This window comes from Triticum urartu, chromosome 7A (assembly GCF_056163025.1).
Source record: "Triticum urartu cultivar PI428250 chromosome 7A, HENAU_Tu73, whole genome shotgun sequence".
Lineage (NCBI taxonomy): Eukaryota > Viridiplantae > Streptophyta > Magnoliopsida > Poales > Poaceae > Triticum > Triticum urartu.
This window is the reverse complement of record NC_141879.1, coordinates 416,586-431,627: the sequence shown is the minus strand read 5'-3', so window position 1 is coordinate 431,627 and position 15,042 is coordinate 416,586.

Sequence of the window (15,042 nt, the reverse complement as noted above, 5' to 3'; positions counted from 1 at the left end):
TTAGGGGAGGGGAGGGGGTCCGTGGCCTCCCATGTGATTGGTTGGTTGCCCTTTTGTTTTCTACCAAAGCGAGAAAAAGATTGGAGCTGCTGCAACTGCAAGCCCAACTCTCGAGATCCCCTTTCTCCACCCCCACGGCCGCCGGCCGATTCCGGTGATCCCCGGCGTTCCACCCCCATAGAATCCACCACTGGATTCGCGGCTCGCCCATGAGTATGAGTATCTCCGAGCCTAGGGTGATGGAGAGGAGGTTTAGGGTCACATTGTCGTGGCCTTTCGGGGCCAAGGCCGTCTCCCCTGACAATGACATGATGATGATGGCGGCCGTCGACGTGTGCGCCGTCTGCATGGACGACTTGCTGCTCGGCGCCGTCGCCAAGGCCAAGCAGCACCCCTGCAAGCACGTCTTCCACGAGGACTGCATCCTCCCCTGGCTCCACATCCGCAGCTCCTACCCTGTCTGTCGCCATGAGATCGAGGTGCCTACTACTGATGACCCCGAGTCTCCTCCTGGTGGTGGCCTGCTTCGCCTAGGGTCATGGAGAGGAGGTTCGGGGTTACGTTGCCGTGGCCTTTCGGGGCCGATTTTGGCGCGCAGCAGGCGGAGAGCAACGACCAGGACCAGGACGCTGCTGGTTCACCATCTGGTGACTACAACAACGATGTCAATGCCAATGCCAATGCGAGCGGCCGCTCGTATGATGATGATCTCGACTGAGGCGCTTGCAAGGAAGAGGGGAAAAGGAGGTAATTTATTACATATTTATTTCTCTATCTTGCAATACATTGATGAGCTGTAGAGTGGTGATTCTTGACTTGGAGCTGAGTGTAGAAAAATGTTCGCTTATTTAAGCGATCAGCCTGCAGCTGAGGTTTTCATTTATTTGTCTTGGTTAGCCAATGCCACGTGTATGTACAAGTAAAACGGCTAGAGAGAGGCGGTTTTAGTTCGCCCCTGTATGGTTTTCCATTGTTGTTCAAATGTTCAATATCTCAATGTAGATTTTACTCCATCCGTTCATAAATATTTGTCTTTTTAGATATTTCAAATGGACTACCACATACGGATGTATATAGACCTATTTTATAGTGTAGATTCATTCATTTTGCTATGTATGTATTCATTGTTGTATAGGCTTGTTTGAAAGGAAAGGGTTGCGCTCATGGAACAAGATTTGTCAGTAGTTACACACTTGCACTGCATCTAATGGTAGTTATATGGAATGCTATATTTCCTAGTTGACTATTTTATAGTTTTGATGTAGAACAAAGAAAAATACCAAGCTGTTATATCTGGTCTTGCGGCACAATAGGGTTTTTACATCCCGAACACAAATAAGTGCCATCTATGCATTTAACTGAATTTGAATTTTACATCCTGGACACGGTAGGGCTTTTACATCTTGGACACAAACAAGTGTCATCTATGCATTTAACTAAATTTGATTTTTAAATCCTGGACACAAAGAAGTGCCATCTACGCATTCAAGTGAATTAGGATAATATCTGTTTTTCTGGAATAAGAAGTTTGGGCGAAGTTGAATGAGATTGTCGAGAGATGGGTATATGTTGACTGTCGTCAGTTTTTAGTTTACGCTTTGCTGTGTTGTGTCCTAGCTTGATTTATTCTATTGTTAATTTCTTTCAATCCATTCCCTTACTAGAGCCAGGCTGTTTGGAACTGTTTATAATGAAAGTATAGTTTAGAATGTAAATCCTGTTTTTTTTCTTTTTGGAACTTTTGATGTGACTATGAAGGAGAAGTGACATGACACCTATATAGTATAGCATCATATCCAGCGGTTTCACCTCCTCATAGGCCAACTTATTTTCCATGTTGCGATGGAGGCCTTTTTAACACGCTCTGCGCTTTGCCACCACCTGTTGTTTGTTTGCTGCACATTGCCCCTGCTATATTTGCATTCATTTTTGCCTGCTGCCATGAAATCATTTTAATGTGAGATGTAGTAGGCATGTAGCTCCCTAAAACAAGCGTGTTGTGATTTGCCATGCATCTGTTGTTTGTTTATATATTGGCGAGGGCGCATATATATTGGGTTGCAACATTCATATTATATATGTGCATTGCATCCCAAGCACCTGTTGTTTGTCTGGTGCACATTCCCTGCTGCGCTGGAGTCATTTTAATGTGAGATGCTGTAGGCATGTAGCTCCCTTGTTAAATAAACCGTGTTGTGATTTGCCATCTGTTGTTTGTTTATATATCGATATATCGATGAGCGTGCACGTTGGGTTGTAACATTGATTTATATCTGTGCATTGCATCCCAAACACTAGTAATTGATCAAACCGCAGTGAACCCGATGAGTGGTTTGCTGCTCTATGTGTGTATCAGGCAGGGGCAACGGACTGGGCTGGAAGAAGGGAAGAGAATCTGAATGCAAGGAAAGAAGATAAGAAGAAGGAAGACTTATGTTGTTGTTGTTGATCTGAATTGAATTGGAAGCTTTTTTTTGGTGATGAATAGTGGCGCCGTCCGTCTATTGATCTCCGTCCCCTCGTCTCCCCTCCCCGCTTTGCCTGTCATGGTTGTAGAAAGAGAGAGAAAAAAAAGTAGAGATATTCTTTTGTTGCCTGGTCTGGTCTAGTTGGTGGGTTGACTTGACTTGAAATACCTTCTTGTGGGAAGGAAGAAGCTCCCTCCTTCCTAACTTGTCTGTGTTAGTAGAATTCGGTCGATCCTCCTTTCTCTCTTGTGGGATGGGAAAGAAAGAATAAAGGGAACCCTAGCGATCCGATCCGATCCTCATATATATACATAATGTGTTATACATGAATCAGTGGAGTATGTGTAAATGGATGGTGTCTGGAATTGATGATACTAGTACTAGTATTTTGATGCTTTGTTTTCCCTAGATAGCTAGCTAAGTAATCCATGAGAAATTTTCATGATATAATCATCTAAGTAGTATTGCTCATCCATCAGAGAGAGAGGATTCCAAGAAACTCAACACCTGCAAGCTGCTTAATCTTTGTGCTTAACATCCTGGACTACATACGGAGCAAAATGAATGAATCTACTTCTAAAATGCATCTATATACATCCGTATGTGGTTCATAGTTAAATCTCTACAAAGACTTATATTTAGGAAATGAGGGAGTATTACTTAACAAAAGCATGATTAACATACTTAACAAATACATCAACCCTAGAAAGCATAACAAATAATCCTTCGAGGCCCGCATTGCAATCAAAGAACAAATAATCCCAATAAGCACATGTAGTTCCAGCGGCCCTTCTTGCCCCTGTATCCACATGTATCCCAGTAACCGTTATGTATTAAGAAAATGGTTATCATTTATTCGATAATTTCTTGTCATGTACCAAAAATTGGTCCAAGTGTATCTAAAAACTATCATTGTGTATTTTTATGAATATTGCATCAACACTTTGAGATACACGCGACAATTTTTTTTAATAGTTTTCAAATATATGGTGAACAAATTTCAATGCATGATGATTTGTTTTAAATAGTTTACGACCATTTTCTATTTTTTAAAATACATGATGTACATTTTTTTTGCAACACATGAACCTTTTTAAAAATAAAAGACGAATAACTACTTTCAAATACATGAAAAACATTTTTTACTTGCAAGTCATTTTTTATTGAAGCAGTAAAATATTTTTTAATAAATATATTCTTTAGTACAATTATAAAATTAAATAAAAACGAAAGCCTAAAACTTAAAACATGAGGGACGTTTGAGCGACGTGAGGGACGCATTTATGGGCCAACAGGCGATCCGGCAGTTATAGCAGCGCCCCGGGACGTCCCCGCGCGGTTTGCGCAGGCCCATTGCCGGGCGGGCGGCCCATTTTGTTTTTCGTTATTTCTGTTTATTTTCATTTTTAAAAATGTTAAGGAATTCAAATGAGTTCCTAATTTCAAAATTCTTCATAAATTTTGAGAAGTGTTTGTTGATCCAAAAAGTGTTCGTTAATTCAAAATTGGTCATGAATTCAAAAAAAATATCATGGATTTCCAAATATGTTTGCCGATTCGAAAAATGGTTGTCGATCCGGAAAGATGATCATGAATTCAAAAAATGGTCATGAATTTCGAAAATTGTTTGTTGATTCAAAAAATGATCGTGAATTTCGAAAAAATTTACTCGCTCCGATCCTAATTATTTGACACAACCTATATACAACATTGTATAGAGGCCGCGTCAATTAATTTGGATCAGAGGGAGTAGTGAATTCAAACTATGTTTGTGAATTCCAAAAATATGTTCCCAGATTTCATAAAATTTCATCAAAAAAAAATCACAGATCTAAAAACAATGTTCGCAAATTTCAAAAATATTACTCCCAAATTACAAAAAATATTCACCATTTCAAAACAAATGTCCACGAATTTGAAAAAATAATCATAAATTCAAAATATCTTTGTGAATTTCAAAACATTTTTCCTTTTCAAAAACAATATTCTCAGATTTTAAAAAAATATTCACAATTGAATAAATGTTCTCAGATTTCAAAAAATGTTCACAAAATTGAATAAATGTTCTTGGGTTTATTTTTTGAAATTTTCATGAATTTTAAAAAGAAATAAAGAACAAAATATAAAATAAAAAGGAAAAAACTCCACTAGTAAAAACACAAAATAGGAAAAAAAGAAAAGTGAAATACGAAATTCAACAACTCTGTCGGTTCCATGATTTCAACGAGAAAATCCTACACTAGAAGCAAAGTAAAAGAAAAATTGGCGCATAGCTGAAAATCAGACTATTGTACCACGGCATAAATGCCCCCCAAAAAGTCTCTACTTGACCCCTCCCCCTGATTTTGGCCCGCGCCAAGACCAGTGGGACCCATGACCTTGCCGACTCAGCATTTCCGGTCTCGCCCCACTCCACATCATCCATCCCTGTTTGGGAACAACCTCAAGGGCTCTAACGACCGGGATTTGGAGGTGGAAGTTCCGACAGGTCGTATGAAAACGAGGTTTATTTCAGACTTCACTCGGTAAATGAAAATCAATCACGTATATATACCTTGGAAAACGGGAAATTAACCACGTGTGTACACTGAAAAAAAAAGAAAATCAATGAATCAATCACGTATTCCAAATCTGATGGTAATCATGGAAGCACGGTGCACATTCCAAATCTGATTTACTATATAGTATATATTGTAATTGAAATATATGATGGCATGGAAACGTAATAAGCAATTTAAGGAAGGAAACTGGAATATACTTATCACGTAAGTAAGTAAAGTATACGATTGGAAGGAAACAATCAATCAAAATCAAAATTAAAATGGAAGGAAACTATCAATCAGCATACAGCTCCAACGTTCACCTCCTGCATGCTCCGGTTCCGATGGCCAGCCAAAACTGATCGTCCGCAAAATCATCATCATCAAAATTCAAACCTCCTTTTAAAACCCCCAAAATCCTCACCTGCACCCGCACACACTCAGATCCATCTTCCAAACCATCTCCACGAACCCAGTGAGCTGCGAGCTGGAAGTTGAAGTAGCCATGGACATGGAGAGCCTACCGCCGGCCGCCGCCCTCGCCACGGAACAACCGCTGACGCTGAGGGCCTCCACCCGCAACCGCAAGCGCACACCTGTCGTCAAGTCTCCGGTGAAGAGGAAGAGATCCAAGGCGCCGGCGCAGCCCGCGCCCAAGGCTGCCACCGACAGCGACTCTGACTCTGTGTTGGTTGGCGAGCCATTCCTCGCCGAGGAGGCGCACAGCAGGTGGCCCAATCGATACAAGCGCCAACGCGGCCCAAACCTGTCACGGACCCAAGTACCTCTACGGCCCACAACCCTGGAGAAGGCCGGCCCAGGAGGAAGAAGCGGGTTACGGACCCAAGTACCTCTACGGCCCACAACCCTGGAGAAGGCCGGCCCAGGAGGAAGAATTCTTCCTCCTGGGCCGGCCTTCTCCAGGGTTGTGGGTTCCTCCTGGGCCGGCCTTCTCCAGGGTTGTGGGCCGTAGAGGTACTTGGGTCCGTGACAAAACCCAAGGAGGGGGTAACTCATGCGTCCTATATCTTCATCTATATATGTGTCACTTCATTCTATATATGCATGTGCTCAAGACGACATTAATGTAGTTGGAGCAGGAAAGCGGCCGCCGCCGACGATGAGGAGGTCAAGCTGGCCAAGTCGCACTACCGATCAGCCAAGGTCGACGACACCATCTACAACATTGGCGACTACGTCTATGTAACGGTACGATATACGATATATAACACAGTAATTAACATCCCTAGCTCTCTTCACCTCTAGTTTTTTTTTGAGGGATTCTTCACCTCTAGTCTAGGTCTCATCTCTGAATACATGCATGTTAGCTTCCTTCCGATCAGATTAGTCTTGCTATATACCTAGTTTGTTTGTTCGTCTATCGTAGCAGCACTGCAACAGCAGAGTAGAAGGTCAGCACTTTTTTTTTACTTCAGTACTGAAGATTGTTACCTTAACTTTAACTAGCAGTGTGTCCCGCACACTTGCGCGGCTAGACAATGCATATATATGAAGAGTAATCTCTACTCCTAATGGAGCAGTCCGTAAGTCGTTCGTTCGTTCGTTCGCAGCCCCTCCCATCGATCGATCAGGTCAACCCCCAACGATTTTATTCCTTACTTCGGTTGTTCCTCCTCTTTCCTTAGAAGACAGGTAAAATCGGCATGCAATCCCCACTTACCATAGTTTGAGTTAATTCACGGCACATCTTTCCTGCAAAAATTGGAACACAATCTTTTTCTTCCCTTGATGCACCAACGCCTGACAAAAGTAGATGCAAACCCCATACTCATCAATCTTCTGATAGGTGAAATCATATTTTCTCCCTATACCTGCCCGAACCAGAAATCGCTCCTTGTAATCCTGGAACGGGAAGGGCAACTTTCCTGTACGTACTCCTCCCAGATCGCTCATATTGTAGTATTGGAATGGTTTGAATCCTTCACGGTGGTGGTGCGATTCCCTGGCTGCGCGGCGAGCAGCGACAAGCAGCGATGACCAACGGGCATCAGCGGCGTGAGCACACCCGCGGGACCGGAGGCGGTGCAGTGGGCGTCGCGAGCGGAAGAGCGCCGTGCACGGCGTCCATGATTTGGGCGGACTAGGGAAGCGTGCGCCGCCGCAGCATCGGCAATTTGGCGGGCAAACACAATGATCCACTGATGCCAATGAATTTTTTCAGCTGCCGGGTCTGGTCGATCCACTGATTTGGAGAATCCGATTTGTCCCACAAACATATTGTGGGCACGGATATATTCACGAATGCAGAGCTTTCACGCCAAGAAGTCTGATGTGGAGGGTGGGCGGGAGTTTCGGGCGCACGACGACCCAGTTCGTGGTAGGGTGGTCCGAGGGGTGCATGTGTGCACTCGCCTGGTTAGGAGGATGTAGGCGACAAGAAGTGCACCGTCGACGTTGTTGCGTGCGTCGTGGCGGGGACGCCCGTGTGGTGGCTATGCGTTTGCTGCTCGAGCTGGGCGCTGGTGTGGAGGTCCCCGACAGGAACGAACGCCGCCGGAGCTGCTACGGGCGGGGAGATGCTAGCGGCGTGCTGTTGGAGCTGGGAGGAGACGCGGAGGCCCCGGACCCGATACTCTGTGCAGCGTGCTTAGATGGTTGTGCATGATGGGGAGGCGGAAGGACCGGCGCCTGCCGGCCAGGGCAGCTTCGTGCCGCGGGCTCGGGTGCGATCTCTTCCTCAATCCTTTCCCCGGTGAGCTTTCATTGCTTCTTAGTTTTGGTTGTGCGTGGCTGAGATTTGTGGAACTCCAATCAGATTAATTTCAAATTTATTGCGTTGCTTGCAGCATGACAAGGTCTGCATGGAACTCGATTAGTATGAAATTTGAACATTTGTAGGTTGTTGTGATATATAGTTGCACGTTAATGATTTTTTGGTTGTTAGAAACTTGGAATCGGACCGCCCTGAATGAGTACATGCAGTTTGAATCACCACCCCGAGTTGAACATAGTGATTTAGGCTATGTTGCCTGATTTATGTGTTGGTGGCTTTGGGTAGGCTGGTTTGAATCTGAATTCAATAGCTGATGAAGGTAAATCCTTGAACAAAACGTGAAGGAGTTTATGAGACAGTATATATTTTTCATTCAACACCCACTTCCAACATTGTAAGAGTAAAGCTAGAAATCTTGATAGGAATGTTTAGACATTGATGTTTTCCCTGATATGTCAATGCCCGCATGCCTCTCTAAAAAATACTCTTCTCAGATTACTTGTTTGTGTTTTGTTCCCTCCCTACTGAGGAACGTGATGACAGAACAACGACGGATGGGGGTGAGGCAATAGTGGAAGAAGACACGAAGAGCAAAGCAGATAGAAAATAAATGAAGAACCATGCCTATCATTTTATGATTGTGTTAACATACTTTCTGTTTACGTATATTTATTCATGTTTATTTCTTGATATATTATGATAATTTTTTATAAGTATCACTATCTACTTCCTCCAGGTGATAGAGGAAGAGGAAGAAGCAATTTGTAGGTGCATACTATTATAGCATGAATTGATTCTTTGGCAAAATGTTCATGGATCAGAATAGGTGGGGGTTATTTAGTTCAGTTTAGAGAGCATTTTTCATTGCCATATTTTTTGTCACCTTTGGTTTTCTATATTGGGCCTCATCTATGAATATTTTCGATTATGTTGTTTCCCATGGTTTTCCTATATGTAACACAGTAACAGTATGTCAGGTTTTACAAGATTGATCACTGAACCAGGTTCCTCCGATTAATAACAAATGGTTCAAGAGTTGTTTGTACCGTGAACCATTATTAGCGATGGATGTCCTAATAATTAATTATAAGCTGGTTGTTTGCTTGCTTCTTGTGAATACAACAGGCTTGCTGACTTTATTTTTATCACAGTATGCAAGCTTCTAAGCGCCGGATCAAGGTCCTACTAATTAATTAAGGGGGTCGATTGCTTGCTTTCTTATCTCAGTAATGCAAGCATTACATGGGATTGCCATGTTGTGAATTAAAAGGAATACAGTTCTTTAGGGCACGGTTTAGTTATTGCTGAACAGAAGGCCATGTAAAGAGTAAATGGCAATGTAGCATAATAGAACAAATACATGGTGTTGTGTGCTGCAGAGTTGCAGTGTATTCCTGCATTTTGAAATATGGAATAGATATGATATGCTAGATATAAAGCTTCAGTTTGGAATTCTGCTGTGTAGTTTGGTGTACTCTCAATATCATTTCAAGTATAGGGTTTTGTGACGAAGGGGGTCGAGCCATCGGGCGGCACAGGGGCGAGCGAGCTTCACTGATTGCAGCGAGACGAGAGAAGAAGAGGAGTACTCGAGGAAGAGAGTGAGCAGTAAGTAAATTCTTATCTGGTCTAGCAATTGTCTTTTTTCCTCTGAAATAGGCAGCCAATCAGTCGCGCCATCGCCACCTTACCACCCGGTGCTGCACAACCCAAGACAGCGCGCCGCCGGCAGACCCGTTGACGAACTAGGAGCATCGCCGCCAGCCGCCACCTCCGAGCAGGGTCGCCATGCGCGGGGAATGTCAGGGCCGCCGCCGCTGACACCACGCGAGCAAGGCCCGATGGTGCACGCCGGCGGCGGCGAGAGGGGGTTAGTATGAGGTGGAGGAACTGGAGGGAGGGAGGGGAGCCTCACTCAGGAATCTCGAGAGTTTAGCATGAACTGTCGATGGAAAAGAATATGCCTTTGGTATTTTCATGCTAGGTTTTGCTCTTATCTGAAGTCCCGTGAGTACTTTCTTTTGATAAATTTGAACATGTAATTTTGCATTGCGATTTTTTAGCACATTCCTAACAAAAGGTGACATTAAGTAGTTCGAAGATGGCTGTGAGAGGCACCACACCCTATACAAAATATTCTTGTTATTTTCCCCTTTCGCCTTAGGGTTGTAACTCTCTTGTAAATTCCTAATTTTGAATCTTTGAAAAATAGGATGGCCCTCTTATCTTCTGTATTGACTTATATACTTACATTCTTCATACGAGACAAGAGGGCCATTCTATTTTTCTCGGTGAAGCAACAAAGATGTTCATTTGTGATATTTTTCCATGTAGTGTCCTACTATACCACCCAAGATAGATGTCGTGAATTTGTTTTGTTTACATAAAGTATTTTTTAATTTTCTTAATTTGTAGCATAGAGATGTTAATCTAAGTGTATAGTGAAGGAAGTAAAGGGGGGAATGCATGTACAATGCTCACAAGTTCAGATGCATACTCCTTTAGAACTTCATATATATTTTTAAAAACTTCTTTATGATCGTGTTCCCATCGGACGTCTGCTACCTTCGCCGCCACCCTTGCGCCGGACCTTGCCCTCTACCGTCGGACTACACGCTGCACCTACGAAGCAAAAAGTGCTGGGCAGCCATCAATGCTCCTTTTGTGAGGAATATTAACAATAATGACACGCAATAATCTTCAGCCATCAATGCCTATCACTTTTGGACGACACGGTTATTTAAGTCGGTCGACTCGCTTCTCGCACGGCAAGGTGGAACTAAACCTCCTACCGCGCCAGGCCAACTTGGGTGTTAATCTTCACTGCAAATCACTGTTCAAGATATCTTCCGATATTCCTATAAATCGGCCGATTTATCGCTTACCATTGTCTGGCCGATAAGATAAATCGACCGATAGATCAGCCGATATGGCGATAAATCGGCCGATATGCCGATAAACTGGCCGATTCACCCCTTATCGATCATGGGTCGACCGATAAGTTCCCGGTAAGTGATATCCCCAACATTGCTGCAAATCTAAACAACCCCGTCGGCGCAACATGGACTGTGGGTTCGGATCGTAATCGTATACACTAGAACTGACATGCAAATCCAAAATGATCGACGTGCATGTGTTTGCATGTATTTGATGTTTGGAAAAATAGGATTTATGATTGCAAATGAAAATTTAAGGTACGAGAGGACACTATCCGTGGATGCACCTGGGTGCGTCTGCAGACGTTTGAGGGGCCAAATTTGTTCATTGTGTCTGTAGATGCTCTGAAATCATGAAGAAAAGTAACAAAGAGCAACAAACACCAAGTGGAAATTCTTGGAACACTGTCCATATGAGCATCTTTGAGAGACTTATAAGCTGGCACATTGTTTTGAGATTGACGAAGTCGCTACAGACACCTTCGTTGACTACGGGAGCGTCTTCTCCTACTGAACGCACATCACTAGAAGGCCTGAAATAAATCTAAAAAATGCAAGCACGAGTGTCAAGTCTAGGATTTGAACATTGGTGGGCTAAAATACCATTATCCTCCTAACCATACAACTATAAGTCATTGTCCTCTTAACCATCCAACCACGCATTCTTTCGCTCATACGAATATGTATTGGACCATATGGATGCATGGCATCACACTAACTGAGTAACGTATAATAGCAATACCACTAATTGTGAGATAGGTGAACAAATGGAGAAATGTCTAGATTTAACCCATGTATATTTAATTTAAGTTTTCATAAAATCTATTTTAAATGATGTTTAAAAAGAATTATACCGGTGTCTAATTATCTATGATGCACGAGTCACAAAAGCACATAAATTAGAACAAAATGTGCAATAAAAAATCCAATGTTTTGTATCAATATACAAAGTGTAATAAATTTGTCAATAAAATAATACCTTTATTCTTTCGCGGAGTGTCCATCACGGTGCTATGATCTATGATATTGCATGTTCATATAAAAAATATTTGTCAAAATCATATACTTAAGAACATGTATGGTAGTACATCTAAAATCTAGCCGCACAAATGCGCAGGCCGCCCCGCAGTTATGTTTACACATGCTATCTGTAGATTTTTTAAATGCCCATGGCAACGCACGGGCTTTTTACTAGTGTAGTTTGTAATGTCTAGGTTGATCTATTAAAATAACTTTATGTTGATTAATTTCTTTCTCGGTGGTATATCTCATGTCATCAAAATTGGAATTTATGACACTCTATCACTCTAGAATGTATATTATAGATGTTTTGTGATTCCAACCTTTATCCATGGTGAAAAAACACTATGCACCTTCCTTTGCAAGAGATGCGCTTACTCACAAATATATATCACCCGTCCATCTTTCTTACCTAGTGTCATTCATATCTTCTACATAAGACATGCATCTATTTTTCGATGCTTCTCAACCTACTACTTTTTGATTATTCTCGATCACCATGGACTTGGTCCGCTCGTGATATGAATGCTTCTGCTCGTGTCCATCATGCTCCTATCAAGCTCTTCCCATATACTGCCAAAAACTATCCATGTTGATGCATCTAATGCACACTTCTTATTTCCAATGCGCAAAGTGATACATGCACAGAATACACTGAGGCATGTTTGGATGTATTTCCCCTTTCTTTCATTGCTACATATTGCACGCTATTTGATGTTTTTTTGTTGATGTTCCGTTTGTGCTTTGAATTTCGTATACAAATATGTACAACTGTCCATATAAATTTATGTACACCGATATTTATAAGAACATTTTTTTTTCTAACTCCTTCTTTTCCTTACACCAATTCTCTTTGGTGCATATATATAATTTGTACTATGAATGGATTTTGCTGCGAAATTAAATTTACACTTTATTTGTATTTTCATGGGCATCTTTATTTTCAAAATAAGTCCCGCACAGTATGGTATGAAAATAAAAATGCTAAAATTTTGTTCTTATTACAATACTACCAACGTAAAATAGAGTTAAATCCATAGTGGATTAGATTCCTCCTGGCATATTTATGTATGCATCTAGGACCGTCTGTCTTATTACTATTGTCCACGCCAATTTGATATAGCACCAATATTTACACTTGCTCCATTGAAACATTGTTCTTTATTATCGTGTGTATGTTGATTTGTAGTGACCTATAATTATTACAAATTGACCAGGTATGCTGTTTACAACATATTTGGTACAACTTCCTCTTTACGTCACTCTCATATTAGCTATGAACTAATGTGTACAGTTTAACCACTTAGTAAAAAAAAACTACATTTTGTACCATGTATATGTGTAATTGATTTATATGTGTTATCTACCCAATAAAAATTGCACTCCAGCTCAAACATCTATTATCAGTTTAAGTAATATATTTTTTAGCATAACTTGCGTCTACATTTTATCATCTTCACAAAAAATAACTGCCTTTAGTCCCACGTATATGCTAGTATTTGGCGTAATTCGGGTAGATTAATTGCACAAATCTGATTGATGGCATCCAGTTAGATGTTGATCATGCATCGAATGCAGACATATCAGGTTGTACCGTCGGATGACTTTGGGTTCGCTTGAGTCCAATTCCATACACATATACATGTGTATATGTTTTCCTTTGTGTGTAGTTTTAGATCTCTTTATAATTAGCATCCATTGCAAAATCTATGATTGAGAATATTCCAATGAAAGAAAAAATTGTTTTGCTGATGTCATCGTGACATCATCACATGCAATGGTCGTACAATCTGGCATTGTTTGCTACACTAGTAGAAAAGGGGGCTTTGGTCCAGGCCGGGTAAGCCCATTAGTCCCGGTTCAGTCCAGAACCGGGACCAATGGGTGCATTGGACCCGGTTCGTGAGCCCAGGGGGCCGCCCGGGCCACGTGGGCCATTGGTCCCGGTTCGTCTGGACCTATTGGTCCCGGTTGGTGGTAGAACCGGGACCAATGGGCCTCGCTCCTGGCCCACCACCATAGGTCCCGGTTGGAGGCATGAACCGGGACCAATAGGTCCCCTTTAGTCCCGGTTCATGTCTGCAACCGGGACTAAATGGTTCGTCCTCGTTGCGATTCACAGTTTAGTCCCACCTCACCAACCGAAGGGCGCCCACACTAGTTTATAAGCCCATCCCTCTCTGCCTTGTTGAGCTCCTCTCAAAATGAAAATAGATGCTCCTATACAGGAAATTTGACCTAAATTCATAAAGAATTTCTCTGAAATTCATAGAAATTGATTATGAATTTAGGTTGAATTTTCTCTATAGGCACATCTATGTTCATTTTTTTAGTAAAGTTAATCACAAACTTGAGATTCACACAAATTTCAAAGAATTCAAATTTTAACTATTATAATTTGAAAACTAATGGCACTAACAGAAAGTTTATAATTTTCGGTATCTCTGTGGAGAAAGATTGTACATAGTAAATATAATACACAAAGTGTTTTCAAATTTGAAAACTAATGGCATTAACAAAAAGTTTATAATTTTTCTAAAACTAAAAGCATAAAGAATTAAAAAATAAAGCAAAAAAAAGAAAATAAATAATGCAGAAAACAAAACAAAAAAACTGGAAAAAATAGCAATAATAAGTATTTTGTTGTAAGTAGAAACAAAATAAAATAAATAAAGCAACAAAGAAAAAAAAGGTGCCACCTACTTGGCCCCCACGGCCTGAATACGACTAGAAACCGTATCATGGGCCAGGATTCAGGCCCGCAGGAGGCCCAGTAGGCCCACAGGCACACCGCACAGGGTTAGGCCCGAAAGGCTGCATTTGAGAGGAGCTCGAGAGGGAAGGTGCAGCAGCGCTTATAAACCACTCTCGAGCTCCCTCAGCTAGCGAGGTGGGACTAAATTTCAAGGTATAAACCTCTAGTATTGTTGAAACTAAAATTATATAAAATTTATGCAACTAAAATTATCAAAGTATTTTCTGTTCAAAACATTATAAGCAAAAATAAACTTTAATAGCAAAAAGAATTATCATAAATATTTCTTTTGTTACAAACTAGTGATTCACATAAATTTCAAAGAATTCAAATTGGAAAATTAATGGCATTTTGATAATTTGTTACAAACTAGTTTATAATTTTTATTACCTAAAACCAAAAATAATAACTGAAAAACTAGTAAGTATTTTGCTATAAGTAAAAAAACAAAAAACTGGATTTTTTTTAAAAAATGCCGCCTACTGGGCCACCACAGCCTGCATACGACTAGAAACCCGCTAGTTGGGCCAGGATGCAGGCCCACAGTAGGCCCAGTAGGCCCACAGGCACAGAGAGTGGATTTAGGCCC